The 16076-nt window shown below is 38.9% G+C and overlaps 1 long non-coding RNA gene across 1 annotated transcript in view; it reads left to right on the top strand.

The window, feature by feature from the left end:
* The window catches only part of LOC104141342 (uncharacterized), a 35654-nt gene that overhangs the window by 2433 nt on the left and 17145 nt on the right, over nt 1–16076 (top strand). Inside the window, exon 3 of the long non-coding RNA XR_693518.2 lies at nt 15728–15816. This is a non-coding gene — a long non-coding RNA (uncharacterized lncRNA). The remainder of the gene's footprint in view (nt 1–15727; nt 15817–16076) is intronic.

The raw sequence follows: 16076 nt of genomic DNA, 5'->3' as shown, positions 1-16076 counted from the left end.
AATATCCAAAAAGTGCTGCCTAAGATCCCAGACAAAGTTAGAAAATTCCACTTTAAATGAGTAAGTTGCCCTCTGACGTATTTTAAGGGTGAGAGAAATACCTGATCGTCACCCCTGATCTGTCTTTTAATCAGTGGAATCTGGACGGAATCTCCCGGACGAGAGGGCTCACCGCGGGTGAGCTCCTGGCTCACCTGACAGGGAAATTTTCCTGCTAACTTCATTTCCCCCTCAAGTGTGCCCTCCTGGCCGGGTCCCGTTCCAAACACGTGTATTTTCCCCCGTCGAAAGGCTCTTTCCGGCCCGGCTGCGCCCCAACGGGCGGTGCTTCCTCACGGGCGGTGCCGGGGCGGAGAGGAGCCCGCGTTCCCGCCCTGCCCCGCGCCGCTGTCCTGCGGCGCCGGGCGGCAGCGCCAGGGGGCGCCGTGCCCGCGAGGCCCCTAACGGTTCCTCACGGCCGCTAACGGCCCCTTAACGGCCGTTGGCGCGCGAGGCGCACCTGGCGCGGCGGCGCCGGAGGGGTGCCCGCGCTACTCGTCACGACCGCGGTGCCTCCCTGTGCTTTCTGTTTACATCTGGCGCAAAAAGGAAGCTAGTGCTGCGGTGTACACGCTGTGGAAGGGACTTCTGCCCTGTTTTCCCTTGAGGCTTTTAGGGAGGATTTCCCACCGCGGGCTCCCTGTGGAGTTTGCCACGTCCCTCCCGTTGGTGTTCCCTGAACGGCGGGGGGAGGCTGAGGTTGAACACGAGGATCCCGGTCCAGCCCACCGTTATTCCCTGCCAGCTTTGCCCAGGATTTCTTTCAGCTTGTCAGGTATTTGACCCTGGGTTTTACCTTTAGCGCTATGGAATCAGGAACCTCATTTTATTAGATATCCTAGGCCCATATAACACTATATAAATGTTGTTAAACTAATAGTTTGATAGTGACAACTGGTTAAGCCTTTTTTCTGTGATTTACTGGGGGGATGAGGGAAGGCTGCTTTCCCAATGACTTCTGAGTAGCTGGAAATAATAGTGCTTTCTTACACGTTTAACCCTTTGCTTGTTAACAATCCACAGCTGTATATTTGATGTCTGTCTTAACTGAATCTTGTAAAAGTTTAGGGCTTCTTTACTTTAGAAATAATCAGAGTGTACTGGGGAAGAGTTTGTAACAAAACAGTCGTAACTTGCCCAAGTGCTCCTAAGTCCTGACTTTGCTGTATTTGTGAAATGAGCGTCAGGAAGGTGTTCTCAGCAGCACACTAATCATCTTCTGCACTTTATGCATCCAGCAGTTAAGAATTATGGGAAATATAATTTGCTTCTAGTCACGACTTTGTTAGAAAAAGCACTGTGCACCCTTTCATGCTTTTAGGATAGTGATCTGGACACCGTTGAGGGCATTAATACACACTGGTGCAGATTTGCTGCTATCTGGTTGTTCTGTTCAACTCCTTTGCCCGTTCTGCCTGTTTGCAGTATGTTCAGAAGTGTTTTTTCCTTTGCCAGTTCTCATCTTGTATGCCATGCCTGAAATACCTGAGCTTTTCACTAACACAGCCCTTTCATTGAGAAATTGTGTCAGCTTTTCTTACATATGTTATTTACTCTCCATGAGTTATATTTCAAGATCACTTGAATATTTTGAAGTAGAGATAAAAAGATAGAAGCTATTTGACTTAGTATAGTAAGTGGGTAAAGATAAAGGTTCTTCACAAAGGACTAAAACTTAGCATTTGCTACTAATTGATTTTTAGATTGTAAAGAAAAAGTTTGCTTGCTACTTCCTTATTAAAGTCTATTTTAAATAGTCCTGGTCAGTTTGTCCTTGGGGAATCAAAGTCAATAGCCATTCATAGTACTTTTTAGAAGAGTTTATTTGAGAAATAATGGTGTAAAAGACTGATAAAAATGTTATTTTTATACTTTGGCAATTCTCAAAGAAACTCTTTAGGTAATTTTGTGAAAAGCATATTCTGATTTTTTCCTCAGAAAAGCATATTCTGATCTTTTTACCGTTTTTTCCATGGTAATTTTTTTCCTCAAAAAACTTTTTCAACTAGATCTATATCTGCTTTCTGAAATTTATCAGTTACAAGAAGGCAAAGCATTTTGATTTCTGCAATCATAACTCTACACAACTGAGATTTTTCAGATTCAGGACTGAATCAGGTTTGGAGTGGAGACCACCTAGATGAAGGAAAGCAAGCTTGCTGTTATGTTTTTATTAAGTTTATTATCGTAGTGGCTAGTGAACAAAAAAATGGGAGCCCAGTGTGTTAGCCAGCCCCTGCCCACGTGTGGAAGAAGAGTGGGGCTCTGTAAGCCCTGCAACTCAGGCAAGCAGAACTGCACAATCAGAAATTATTCTCAGATCCAGAGCTGGTACTTTGCTACTGCATTTGTTCTTATGAAGGCTTATCTCTACTAGGAGATAAGCAATGTGTTTATTGTTTTTGGAAACAGTAGTAGCATTTGCGATCGGAAAGGGCTATTTCATCTTCAAAGCACTACAGACATGAACTAATTATTTAGGATTGTATAAACTTTGTATCTAGGTTGAACCTCAGTTCTTGGCACAAGTCCACAACTACCACAGCAGTCAGCAGAAGGGGCCTGGAGGACTGGTTAACTCTCTGATTTTTCATACGTTGCTTTGGTAAACTAAGAACCTGTTTGTATTTCATCATAGCGAGTATCTTGGGATGACAGCAAAGCCCTTTTAGGATATTTCCTAGAGGCTCAGCCTCTAGATGCTGGACAAGATTCACCTCTCAAGATCACATCCAGGCCTATTTTCTACAATAATAGCAATGGATTCCAAAAGGAAATAATGATAGAAATCAGTATGGAAAACTTGGTCTTATCTGCTGTGTCCAGGATGTAATTACAAATTTTGTAAATGAGCTGATGTGTTTTGAAAGAGACATTGATGGCCCAAAGAGCATCCCTCCAGAAATATAAAGCTCCATGTGATAGACAAATACCTGAACATGCCTTGGGCTTGGATCCTGATATAAAGTATTATCAGAAGCATCAAGAAAATCACTGATGACTTCCGTGGGCTGAAGCCTCATTTGGTGCCTCATGATATAGCTACTCTGCAAGTTTAGCACGAAGATAACTTATTAGAATTTAAATAGAATAAAGTTGTTCCTAATTCTATTTATAATTAGTAATTTGCTTTTGTGACTCGTAGGCTAAATTCAACTGTTTACTCAAACCAAATACCAGCTGAATTCAAAGGAGCTTATGAGGAATGAAAGGATGGAACCTTTGTTCCATTCATTTGACTTGTTTCCTGTTTCTTAGTTAGTCTTTTATTTCAATCTTAGTCATTTAAACCTGTTTTATACACTTGAATATACAAATTTATTTACTTCTTCCTGTAATACACCTTTCATAAGTGTCAGATGAAGAACTGCAAATACACCATTCTTTTTATCAGACATAATGAATATGATTTTGCTCTCCAATCCTAGATTTCCACAGATATTTTTTGTTGACTTTACATCAGACTGACGAGCATAGAGAATGTTGTGTTTTGCAAATTTATTCTGATGTGCATTTGAACAAAAAAAATATAGCCATAGATAAAACTCTCGATAGTAAGTGTCTGTCTTGATTTGCATTACGTGGAGGAAAGTGGGTCATTTTTTAGCTGATGTGGCTTCCATTCTGAATTCACTGTTACTATTACCAAAAAAAACCGTTCCCTAAAAGTAATGGAACAGGGGTGAAGATGAAGGGGGAATTTGAAATCTTTAGGCAATTTGAGCTCTGTTACTCTTTATTAGACTTACAAAGTGCTAATTTATTTTGAATTAATTCATCTTAATCAATTGCAGCTCAGATTTATTTCACGAAGACGCATCTTTAATAACGTGCATTTAGCTTTGGATATATTGGAAAATCATCCCTTGGAATGTTGTCTGTTTAGTGATGATCTGACTTTCAGAAAGCTTCTAAATTAGAAGTAACTGTGTTCTATTGTATTAGACTCCCTGAACAGCTGGAATTTTATATTCACTATTCATATATTAATAGTGCATATAAAGTAGTTAACAGTACTCAATGAACAATTACCTGATCATAGACTGAATTAAAAGTATTGGATGAAATAACTGTTTTGGATAGTAACTGACTCAGGTTTCTAGGAAGGAGCAGCTCTGTGCGATAGCTTTTCTGTCTTGAAGGTATTTTGAAAGAAAATATCCTGAGGCAGTCTTTGTAACAGTCATGCTTATAATTTAGGTAAAGGATTAGGAGTTGGGCAGATTTCAAAGAGACTAGAAATGTTGTATGCATGAAGTTTATTGTTGATCAGGTCTCTAAGAGAAGAGAGGCAAAGGAAAGTATTCTTGAAGGAAGAAGTCTCATTCAACAGGGAAAAAAAAAGAAATTCACTGCTTTACAGGGAGGAGGAGTTCTGTCACCATGTTTCTACATTGCTACCTACACCTCCACAAGATATGCACGTGATCAGTGTAGCACGTAGGCATGACTCGCTTTTCTCTACTAGGAATAGCGCTCTGATAAAACGTTTTCAAAGGTCATTGTGCAACCAGCACTTAGGCCACGATCTGTTTCTCGTTACCTCAACAGCAGGACTTCCTTTGGATTAGGTGGAAGTTGACTGAAACATTATTTTATTCTAAGCAGGAAAGTAGAATTTTTCCCATCCATCATGCATGGAATAACACTTGGGTGAAGTATTTTATTCTCTGTGATCAGTTAAATGAAATCCCTCGCCAGCTCTCAGATGCTGCCATTAGGCAATGGCAGGCTTACTCATGTTTCACTTGTATGTGTGTGAAGCAGACATGAAGTATCCAAGTGTTTTCAGGGAGCCTTGCCCGCACTGTCTCTTTCACACCGCGTCTGTATAGGAATATATGACTTGAATCCCATAGGAAGGGTGCCTCATGGAAGTTGGGGAAAGAAAAAAAACTAGGCTTTAGTAAGAGAATGTAATCAGTGTTGGGCTTTTGACTTATCAGACACTTGAGTCTCTAGAGCGCAGAACAGTGCAATTTACTGAATATTTTCTGTAGGCCCCCCAAAGAGTGAAGGGTTAGACTGATGGAAACTGGCCTCAAAAAGGGCCAGTTGCACTACTTCCTGTGAGACTGTTTCTCTCCATTCTAGAGCATTCATTATAGGGATTACTCTCTGTGGATTTAAGAGACTACCTTAATCATGTTTCAGTCAGGATCCCTACTTGTCCTACTGACTGTGAAGGAAATTTAATAGCATCGCTTTAGATAATTTTGTTTCCATTCCAGTGCTTTTTGCTATTTAGTTTATTTTTATAGGTTCCCTCATGGGAAGAAAACTAGCCTGTTTCCACATTTTAAAGTTTGCAATTAATAGTAGATAATTAATTCTTTTAATTCCTTATGGATTTTGAATTTTTTTAGTGTGCTATTTTTATATTCGGTATACCGGCTTGTATGCTAGGATTGCAATCAGAAATGTCGACTACTGTCTCAGAAGTCGGCACCATGTGAATGTCCATCTAGGTAGATGAGCTTCACTTACTAAAAGGCGGAGATTCCATTACCTTTAATAGAGTAGAGTTATAAATAACTTTTTTGGATGCAAAAAAAAAAAAAATCCCGTCATGTCCCTGAATTTTTTTATTAACTTTTGTGTGTGTTTTTCTTCTCCTGGTAGAACATAGTTATTAGTTCATTTCACTTTCAACATACAGGAACGGCTGGAGGAGTAGTCATCCTACTGCAGCAGCATCAGTGTCTCCTGATGTAAGATTACTATCACTTCATCTAAAACATTTAAAGTCCACTATATTCCTATTTTAAAAACTTCAGTTATAGGATAAGGATATCACCTTTTTGTTTGTTTTGTTTTTTTACTTTTGCTGAAAACAGAATTCAGTAGGGAATTTTCCTGTTCTTTGAGTCATAAGAAGACTGAAAGCAGTTGATTTTCTCCCCGTTCCCATGCTTTCCTTGATTCTGGATTTCATTTGACTAATGTTTGTATTTGGCTTGTTGTTGATTTGGGGGGAGCGTTAATAACCTAAGCACTAATGTAAGCTTTTACACCTCAGAAAACATTTTTATGCAAGCAGCTAAAATGACGCTGATATTTAGTTAACCACTTATGTTCTCTGGAATTTTCAAGTGGGAGCAAAAGGTAGATCCATTTTTCATAATTAGATGAGGATTGGCTGTTTCCTACCTTTTCTCTTCAAAGAAATACAGCTATTTTGGTCAAAATTGTATATTGTCCTAAAGACCCATTTATTTCTGAGAGTAGTATGTAATGCTTTCAAGTATTTTCTTTTATATGGAAGTGGAAAAATAGGCTCTGGTGTTTTGATTATGTTGTGAAGAATTCATCTTTTCACTACTGTAATGATAGCTGTAAAACTGACATTATGTGATTCTGTTATAGAAAATTATACATATCACTTGCTGGATCAGCAAGCTTATGTTAGAAGACAGATGAAAGTTTGCCTAGTTTGAACAGTGATTCGCAGACTTCACTCAAAAATATAACTGGACTTAAAATTATAAATGAGATTTAATGTTCTGTTGCTGATGGCTGATTTTTCATCTGCAGCTATATAAACTACTGGAATAACTAGATTTTTGCACATTTCTATGGTTAGGTGTTTCTGTCAGTTTAAGAGAAGCATGACTTTTGCATCATTGCGAAAGTCGTGAAAAATTCTTGAATCTTGCAGACCAAGCTCTGGGGAAAAAGAAACGATTTGTCCTCAGAACAGGAAGGGACATCCCTAGGAAGGAAGTGCAGTTTGAAAACAAAAGGGTGGAACGCTTCCTTCTAAGCTGCAGTGTGATTCCCTGATACTGTTGGGGAAAGTGTGAAGTTGTATTTGCACAGGTGCTAGAAACTGACTCTTGCAACACCTAGGTTCATTCATAGTTGCAGTCCAGTCCTTTATTTTAGGTACTCTTTGTCATTTCTCTGTTATCAAGCGAAGAGGCTCTTTAGGATGTATAGAACAATGAACAGTTGTGTAAATCATAGTTGTACACATGTATTTTAAGTATTAGTAATAACTGGAACACCCCTGGTTGTATTTACATGAATTTTTTCTGGTATCAGCACACTTCAATCAGATCAACATATGTAGGATTAGTAGAATATACATAATAGTTTGCAGGCTGCTGCAGCTTCTGTGCTGTCAGAGTGTCTCTCTCATTCATATCATTGGATCTGATGTTCCGTCTCCCAGAGGACAGTAATGTGTAAGTATGGTGCAAGGCAGACAAGCACAAATTTATTGTAATTATGATAGTGATGTTTGGTTTTTCCTTGCAAATAGTAAATTGCTTTGGAAAGAAATAGACTTTTTTTTAATAACTGTTTTGAGGACTTAAATTCCATTAGGAAATAAAATATACATGAAAAAGGAAAGACTTTGTTTTGCTTGTGCTTTGCTGTTAGAAGTGTATGTATTTCAGGAGCAAAACAGCTCTTTATTTATTTATTTTGCAGGGAAAACTTCAGATAACTTGTACCTTTGTCAGAGATGTCCTTTCTTTTTAGTATTTATCACGTTCAGACAGTGCGTTCTGATTCAGGTCTCATCTTGCTGCTGCCCAATCTGGAATAATTTTGATTTATAACTTTTTCACACTAATTCAAGCAGAGAAGATTATTCAGTTGTCAGCAGAAGTAGAAAGGAAAACGTGGAGTTCCGTGCTACTGGAATGAGAGCTGAGGAATCTTTGAGGTAGAGCTGCAGGATGGAATTCTGATTCCATTGATGTTAGTACAAGTTTCAGTGTTTACTTCAACCGAGTTTTGATGTCAACTATATATTAAATTGATGTCTTGTGTTAACACAGGACTTTGGCTGGTACATCACACACTGACCCTAATACACAAGGAATTTGGCGGCTGGGGTTTCTTGGGGACCTGAAATTCCAGTGTGTCAGAATTTATGAGCATCTTGCGGATGATAAGCCTTTTAAAACTGGAGTTAAATTGGGCTTGTCTTCATGAGGGCAAACATGGGAACCCTGGAGCTGACCAGTAGTCAAAGACAAGAGAATAGAAGACAGAAATGAATAGAACTCACAATAAACAAGGTGCAAATTAGCAGTACAATATCTCTTTTTGGAATTAAGTTGTTAACACGACTACCTAGAAGTCATAAACCCCAGCTCTTATTTTCACACTTGGCTACTACATAGTGTAACAGAAGAGTCAGTGGAGCTGCAGCATGCAGAGCTAGTTTTGTAGAATTAATCTAGTTGCTTTAGCATCCACATGGAGAAACCCTGTGGTCAGTCACTATGGTACATATCTTGCCTGTCTGAGTGCTCCTCCTTGTTATCTATTTTTATAAGTGTCTGGGACAGAGTAGATGTTGGGATGGTTTCATCTATTCAATTTCCTTGCCTACACTCCTGAAGCAACACTCATGAAAGGAAGCAGAGAAGCTGCAAGTAATTTTCAGTAATTTCTAGTTTACTTTTAAGGAGAACAAGGACTAAATAATGTTTCTGCTAATATGTAGCAAAGTTCCGGCTTTCTAAGAGATGAAGTAATGACTTCTCTAGTGTTCTCCACCATCATTTAGGCAAAATATTGCAGTCAGTTTATTGCTGTAGAGTTAGTGCTTCTCCTCTTTAGCAGTTGTGGCTAATTCTTGTTAAAAAATCTTTCTTCAGCAAAAAACTGAGCTAGTCTTTTTTTACTTTTTAAGTACCCTTTTTTGTTAAGAGCTTGAGAAAGATGGTGTGTGTTGCCGTGACAACAAGCAATCTTAAAACACGATCTGCTTATCTATTGCATTCCAGTTTAATATGCTTCTTCTTAATGGCGAGATGCCATCTTGCTGCAAAGTTTGGAAGGGCAGGCTTCTAAGCATTTTCAAGACTACTCGACCGGTAGACAGACATGGCTGTTGTTTTTCAAGCATCAGTTCTGAGAGTAAAATTTTGACCTAAAAAGTTAACTCATGATAGAGTTAGATGGATCTTCTGTTCCATGACTTCAAAGCTGGAGACTATTATGTTGTCAAAAGAAAAGTCAGAACAATTTAACCACGGAAATATCTGTAATGCAGATCTATTGTAAAATACACTCTTTGTCAGCCTGGCCTCCTGGTAGCAGTAGACTATAATCAGGTGGCTGCCTTCAGACCACGCAGCTTAGGTCTCATGTGTTTTGGAAACAGATCATTTGGCATTTTTATTCAACAAGTGAAATGCAGATCTCGCCTGTCCTACTCTTCCAGTGAGGACAAAATTCAGATGGTCAATACAAAGCCCATTTCTAGGTCAGAGTGCCATATTGTAATAAAAGTGCAACTATGATTTTGCAAATGTTATTTCTGATAAACTTATTCAATAGCCAAAATTTGAACCAGAGTTTATGAGCAAAAATTTATGTACAAATGTATGGATGCACAGACATACACACACACAGACATACACACACACAGATACACACAGTCAAAACTATCCTCCACCTATCAGCAAAGAAGTACGTTGCCCAGTGCAGTTAAGGCACTGAATGTAGTGTTGGCAGAATTTTTCAGCCTGGTTTGCTGTCAAAACCAGGCCGTGCCAAACAGTGCCATCAAAACAATGGCCATGTGATGATCTGTTCCATCGCTCCGACCTTTTTTTAAATTAGCAGATTTCGGTCAAATGTGCAGAGGGATTGAGGCCTCAAAGTTAAGTTTCCACAAGTTTCATGAAAATAGTCATCCAAGCAGAGATGACAGACTGCTAGTATTCATGCTGTAGTAAAAACTGCAGTATGAGTCTATGCTTTATTAGATACCAGAGAATCCATACGTGAGTCTTTGTAGCTTCTCCAAACACAGAAGCTTCCAATGAGCTGTAAGGAATGAAACAGCTCTGCAGGAAGTCAAGCTCCTGTGCTGAGTATTCATGATTTTGTATTTCATAGTGTTAACACATCATATAAATCCTTTTATGTTCATGCACTGGGTAACAGACATCCTAAACCATAAACTTGTCTCTTTGTTTTCTACAGGGAAGGCTGTAGTTTTATAACTGCATAACTTTGTTCTGCAGAGAGACAGAAGGAATTTAAATGAAATGTGACACACAACTAGATTTGTGTCCATCACTGGATAAAGCGGTGGTGTTTTCTAAAGCCATTACCATGCCTTAACATAGTAGCAGTAGCCTTATAATGCATGGACAGCGAATTCATACGTTAATCTTCTCATGTTGTCTTGCAAGATGGATAGTGTACTCTGAAACAGAGTAGCGCAGGAGAGAAAAAACTGCAAACAGGAAGTATGGAGGAGATGGAGCGCAGACTGTGCTGAGCAATTCCAAATGAAGCACTCAGTTGTGCTCAGTCCTACATATTGCCTAAATGCAATCCTAGACGGTAAAAGGTTTTCTCATTTTAATTCCCTAGCTTGGCCCGTGGAGTTTGAGCTCTTGGCAACTCCACTTCCTTGTTTTTTTCTAAGAAATTCCAGCTAATTCCAGTTCAATTCCAGCTTTCTCACTCTTCTAATAGAACATGTCTCTCTCTCTGCCTCAGATACATATACTTCAGTAGGGCTCATCAGTCCCGAAGTGGGTGGATCAGACTTGGTCTTCTGACCAGCCCTCGAGCACACAGTAACACTAAAATCTTTCACTGAAAGATTTCCATTGTTCTCCCCCCCATTCCCTCCCCCAAAAGGGTGAAAGTTTTATTTCACACATGAGTAATAATAGAAATGCAGTGAATTGAAGGGCTTAGGCCTAAGGCTGAAGCACAGCCTTAGAAATCAAGAGAATCAGATTCCATTCATAGCTTTGCACTTTTTCCTTTCTTTCTTTTTTCCTCTTTTGGGGGGAGGGGTGAATATCTTCTGCTTTGTAAATTATAGGTACTTAGATGTAATTCCAGAACTGAGTTTTGAGGGCTTACTGCATTCAAATATTCTAATATTTTGTGCTCCAGGAGAACTGGAGCAATGGAGTTATAAACTGGTAAGACCAAGCAAACCTTGTTTTCAGTAGAAGCAAAGATATATATTTAATTAATGTCATCTTAACCTGTGTCACAATATCAGTAAAAGAAAAATGCTATTTTTATATATTAGTCATATTAGCTTATTAAAATAAGCCTTCATATCCCTGTAAGTTAGCTGATGAGTATTTAAAGTATAGCTGCGTTTCTTCACGCGGATTACAGCATGGATTAAAATGCAGAGTCTAAGAGTACAATTACATGACGTGGATTTCAACAGTAAATTTGATTTTGGAAGTTCTACCTCAGTCTACTTGTTCTGTGCAATGCAATTTGCTATCTCCCTCAGTTATGTCAAAATAATTGTGGGACTGTGGTATCAACTGAATCAATTAAAAGATCAAGGTTTACAACAAATCCCTTTCTTTTAGTGCTGCTTCTAACCTGGCATGTGTCAGTGATCAGATTTACAGTATGGTCATATGAAGAGTTGCATCAGCACAACTGACGGCATTGCAAGTTAATAGTTCTGTAGGATGTGCTGTGGAAGAATGATTTATGAGGATTTTGGTGGCAAAGTCCTCTTTATCGTGTAATTACAGTGGAAGTGACATTCTCACAAAGCAGGATCATCATTCACCAAGGAGTTCAGGAAATGCTCTGAACTACTGTAATGAGGAATGGATTTAGGGAAGCATTACCAGTGTATCTGAAGGACGTTGGGTGCAGCTCTGAACTTGTACACTGTGAGTCCAAGAGCTTCAGGTGCTGCCAGTGTTTCAAAGCCACTGGTATAATGTAATGTGAAGCCAGAGCAAGAAGGAAAATCCACGTATTGACGGAAGCTTGCCTCAGTATCTGATGGTCATGTGTTTGTAAGCATAGGAGGGTTTCAGTCACGTGGGTTGTATACTTTGTGCATGAGCACCGTGCAAGCGTACAGCAGTATTAGATAAATGGGAAAGCATGACAATTTATACTAGAAACAACACTAAAAATAATACTAAAAACGGAGACATGGGCAAGCAAGAACGTGAAATGGGATAGAGAGCTTGATCCAAAACCCTCTGAAGTTGTTAATTTCAGTCAGGGGTTGCTGCTAATATGTGTCTCTCGTGCAAATGTATACTTCTAGGTCTAGGTATTAAAAAATTGCAAATAAGGAAAATCTAATTAAAAGACCATCCACCCAAGGACTGTGATGCTTAAAGGCTGGAAAGAATTCCCAAAATCAATTTAATGTCATCAGGGAGCTGCACAGATATTTTAGTCCTCTCCCCTACAAATTACTTTTGCAGGGCTGTGTCCTTAACTTTTGTGGTCCTGTTGCAAAACTAGATTTTTTTATTATTAGTGTGTAGTCTAAAAATATGTTTTACTTCAACCCAATTTGAAATACAGAGACCTAGAGCACTATGTTTGGCTACATATGCAAGCAGTTATGTACACAAATGTCTCCTTAAAATTTTTCTAGTCATTTGTAAACATGCATATTGGAATTAGATATCCATATGGCTAATGGACTGTATGACCCATAGTATTTCTATTTCGGTAACTATACCCTTGCTCAGTGAACTAGCAGACTGTCTGTTTGTTTTTCCTTAGAAAAAATGAAGTGGAAATGCTTTGTAATTTATTTCAGAAAACTGCAAGTCTAATCAGATCAATCAAGGAAGACGCCAGTAGGTTTGCTTTTTCAAAACTCATTCAGGAGACATGAATTATTTTAACATTATGTCATTTTTTTCCCCTTGGCTTTGTGGCTGTTGTAACAGTTCTGTTTATTAATGCATTATGAACTGAACATGTCAAAACGAATCTTTTTTCTCCATTTATAAAGATGTTATATGGGTGCATCTGAATGATACAGTACATACTTACTGAATTTTGATATAGGCCTCCTACTGGACTTTTTGAATAGAAGAGCCAGCGAACAATGTGAGAATGTCACAGCTCGTGTGTTCTGCCCAGTACAGTATTATAGATTTTAACGATAGCTAGGTATTTTCAATTCTGTAAAATGAAGTTATTTGGGCGAGGTTTTGGCTTATTACTTTACTTTTAACCTCCGTTTCCCTGTTTAGTGCAATGAGCTCTGCTTAAGACCATGGGGAGCTCTGTTTAATTGTCACTGGCAGTTTGAAATCTTTTGTGCTGTCAAGGAAATCATGGAGCTAATGGACGATACTGCGAGCGTCCAGTAGTGGTTCTGTGCTCAGTGATTTGTGCTTTATTTGCTTGAATAAATATCTGATGGAGCTGTGAGAATACACTGATGGAACATTATTGTATACAGGAAATTATTGCTGTGCCTATCAAGGAGCCATAGGAATTATGTAATTACTGTGAAGGGTAACTTTGCCATTTAGCCTTTATATATGCATCTAGAGTAATGAATATTAAAATACAATTTATCTTTAATAAGTCATTTTACAATAGCAATGGTAACACGCCAAAGTTTGTGAAAACATGTCATTTCCTATGGGTAGAGGACAATCGTTCTGTGTCAGACTGTTATGTACCTGAATTTCACAGGTCTTGAGAAAGTCATCAATGACTGAAGCATATTCTTCATTGCATTAGTATCCCAGTATTTCTCAACTTATTATGCATATATGATATTGTTGTGATGATGGAGGCGGAGAAGTACTCACAGACTAAACTGAATTTTTACTGTAATTGGGATTCTAAAATTTGGGTGATTTTCCCACCAGAATATCCCAAATTAACCAAGTATGTGTTGGATTAGAATAATGATTTTTAAAAGCCCAACAGAGACCTAGAACACTACGTTTGGCTAAACATGCAAGCACTTATGTACACAAATGGCTCCTTATAAATCTTGCTAGTCATTTGTAAGCATGCATATTGGAATTACATTTCCATATGGCTCATGGCCTGTATGACCCGTAGTATTCCTGTTTAGGGAACTGTACTCTCACTCAGTGAACTAGCGGACTGTTTACCCTCAGAAAAAATAGAGTGGGAATATTTCATAATTTACACAGATGATGCAAGAAGTCAGCAGTGAAGCACAACAAAAATTTTCAAATTTTTTTTTTTTTCTTACTCTGTAGTGTCGTGGTGAGTACCATCATGGCAGTGAACGTGCCTGGTTTTGAGCTAGGCCATATATGATAAGAACGGCCCAAATGAGTTAGAACAAAGATATGCCTGGCATAAGTTTCTGCCACCGGCAGAGGTGCATAGCAGATGCCGAGGGCAGGCATATATGATATTTCTCCCTAGTGCTCCTCCAACTACTTTAATTTTGGCATTATAATGTTTTCTATTCCTTTCCTAGTAACTCCTGATTTGTTTTTTGGACCACTATTCACCACTGAGCTGTCATTTCATTGTTATGTATGATAGCGCCAAGATCTGTCTCCACAGTGGTAACGGTTACTCAGTGTCTCTCAGTTAGAATTGTTAGAATTTGCTCTCCTCTCCCACACACTTTAACGACTCAGACTTTGGATTCAAGACCTGTGAGGTTCTGTTGCTGCCGCAGACACTTGCTGTGTTGTGGTGCTTAAATAGGAACAGTTTAAGCATCTTTACCATTGTATGATGTATTTAGTGGATATGCTGACAGGCTCCCATTTTTGCATATTCCTACCTCAGTGGCCTCTGCAGCTATCACACAGCTTTTTCCCTGTCTCATTTTTGCTTAGTATATGAAAATGAAAATTTAGTGTGGAAGTACTGTAAGAGAGCTATAAAGGAGCTGTCTGATTTATATACTCTTGTAAATCATAGTTGAGTCTTACCTATTTAAGTTGTACTGGAAGTTCAGTTCTGTGGGGTATTGAGGGCCCCCAGCTTTCATAGATTTTTGGATCCCTAAAGCACTACAGTCTTAATTTTTCTCTCCTGGCTTCCTTCTGTGAAGTTGGAAAAGCTTGTCTGAAACATTGAAAGCACTACAGCTGGTTTGGCTCTTGGAGCCCAGTAAACTGAACATTGGCAACAAAAAGGGAAAAAGATTAAAATTAAAAAGGCGCGTTAACTGTTAATGCCGTGTCTGGAAGAGACGGGAGGCATGGTGCTTGCAGATTTACATAGGTAGCAGAGGTTAGCCAGGCTGAAGGACAGAGATATAGTAAGAAAGTCCAAAGAAACCTCAGGTAGACAGGCATCCTGAGAACCTGTCATTCCAGTCCCAGGGTTGTGTTGTGTACTGAAATCTAGATGATGCTGATGAAATTCTCCCTGTTGTGCCTGTGAGAGCTTTTGTGTCCTGCTTTTCAGTAATTTATGCTTTCCACTTTTAGGTTCTCCTTTAAACTTAATTCCTCCAGTAGGGTCAACTCATGCCACTCTGAACCTCGTTGCTTCCATTTAATGAACGCGCACTCTTAAATGACTGTCTTCTCAGTCTCCGTGTTGACTTACGTACCTTCAGTGAGGGAGAATTTAAATTCCTTGCCCGTTTTTTCTAAAGACTAAATAATAATAGCTGCCCTCTATTTACGCTTTATGTATTAGCCCACAAAGAGGCTTTCATTCATGGGTCAGTGATTCATTTATTACTACAAAGGAAACAAAGGAAAACAGGGATTCTCCAATTTGGCTTATTTTACTCTTTAAGGGAGTAGAGAAAAGCTCAATGTCTCTTGATTTTATTCTCTTTGTTTTAGTTCTGAACCACTGTTCTGCCAAAACTAGCAGTTTCTGGCACTGAGGTGTTAGGCCCTGACCCAAAGAAATGCTGTGCTTAACATACTGTGAATAGTTCTTTCTCCTGTTTGTGTTCTATGTTGGTGGGGTTTTTTGCTTGTTTGTTTTTCAGAACTGGTCCTTCAGTGCTATTCCAGACAAGGATGTAATTCTTCCCAGCATATAACAGATGACAGTGTGGTTTACAGTTTCACTTACCAGGTGGGTTTTGGTGGTGGTGTTTTTTGTTTTTGTTTGTTGGTTTGTTTAAACTCGGTCTTGCTCAGCAGCTTTGAAACATTTGTATGGCTATCCACATCCTTCCCGTTCTTGGAATTTATGGATTACAGGAGGAAGTGCAATCCTTAGTCCTATGAATGTTGTTTCTGAACATATATTTGAAAGACTCAGTGACTGTAAGCGAGCAGGAGTATGACATACTCTGATGACCATTTTTCTGAATGGCTAATATTAGTGTGAAA

Source organism: Struthio camelus, chromosome 18, assembly GCF_040807025.1.
Source record: "Struthio camelus isolate bStrCam1 chromosome 18, bStrCam1.hap1, whole genome shotgun sequence".
Lineage (NCBI taxonomy): Eukaryota > Metazoa > Chordata > Aves > Struthioniformes > Struthionidae > Struthio > Struthio camelus.
The sequence above is the reverse complement of the archived record's forward strand: the minus strand, read 5'-3'. Positions and strand labels throughout refer to the sequence as shown.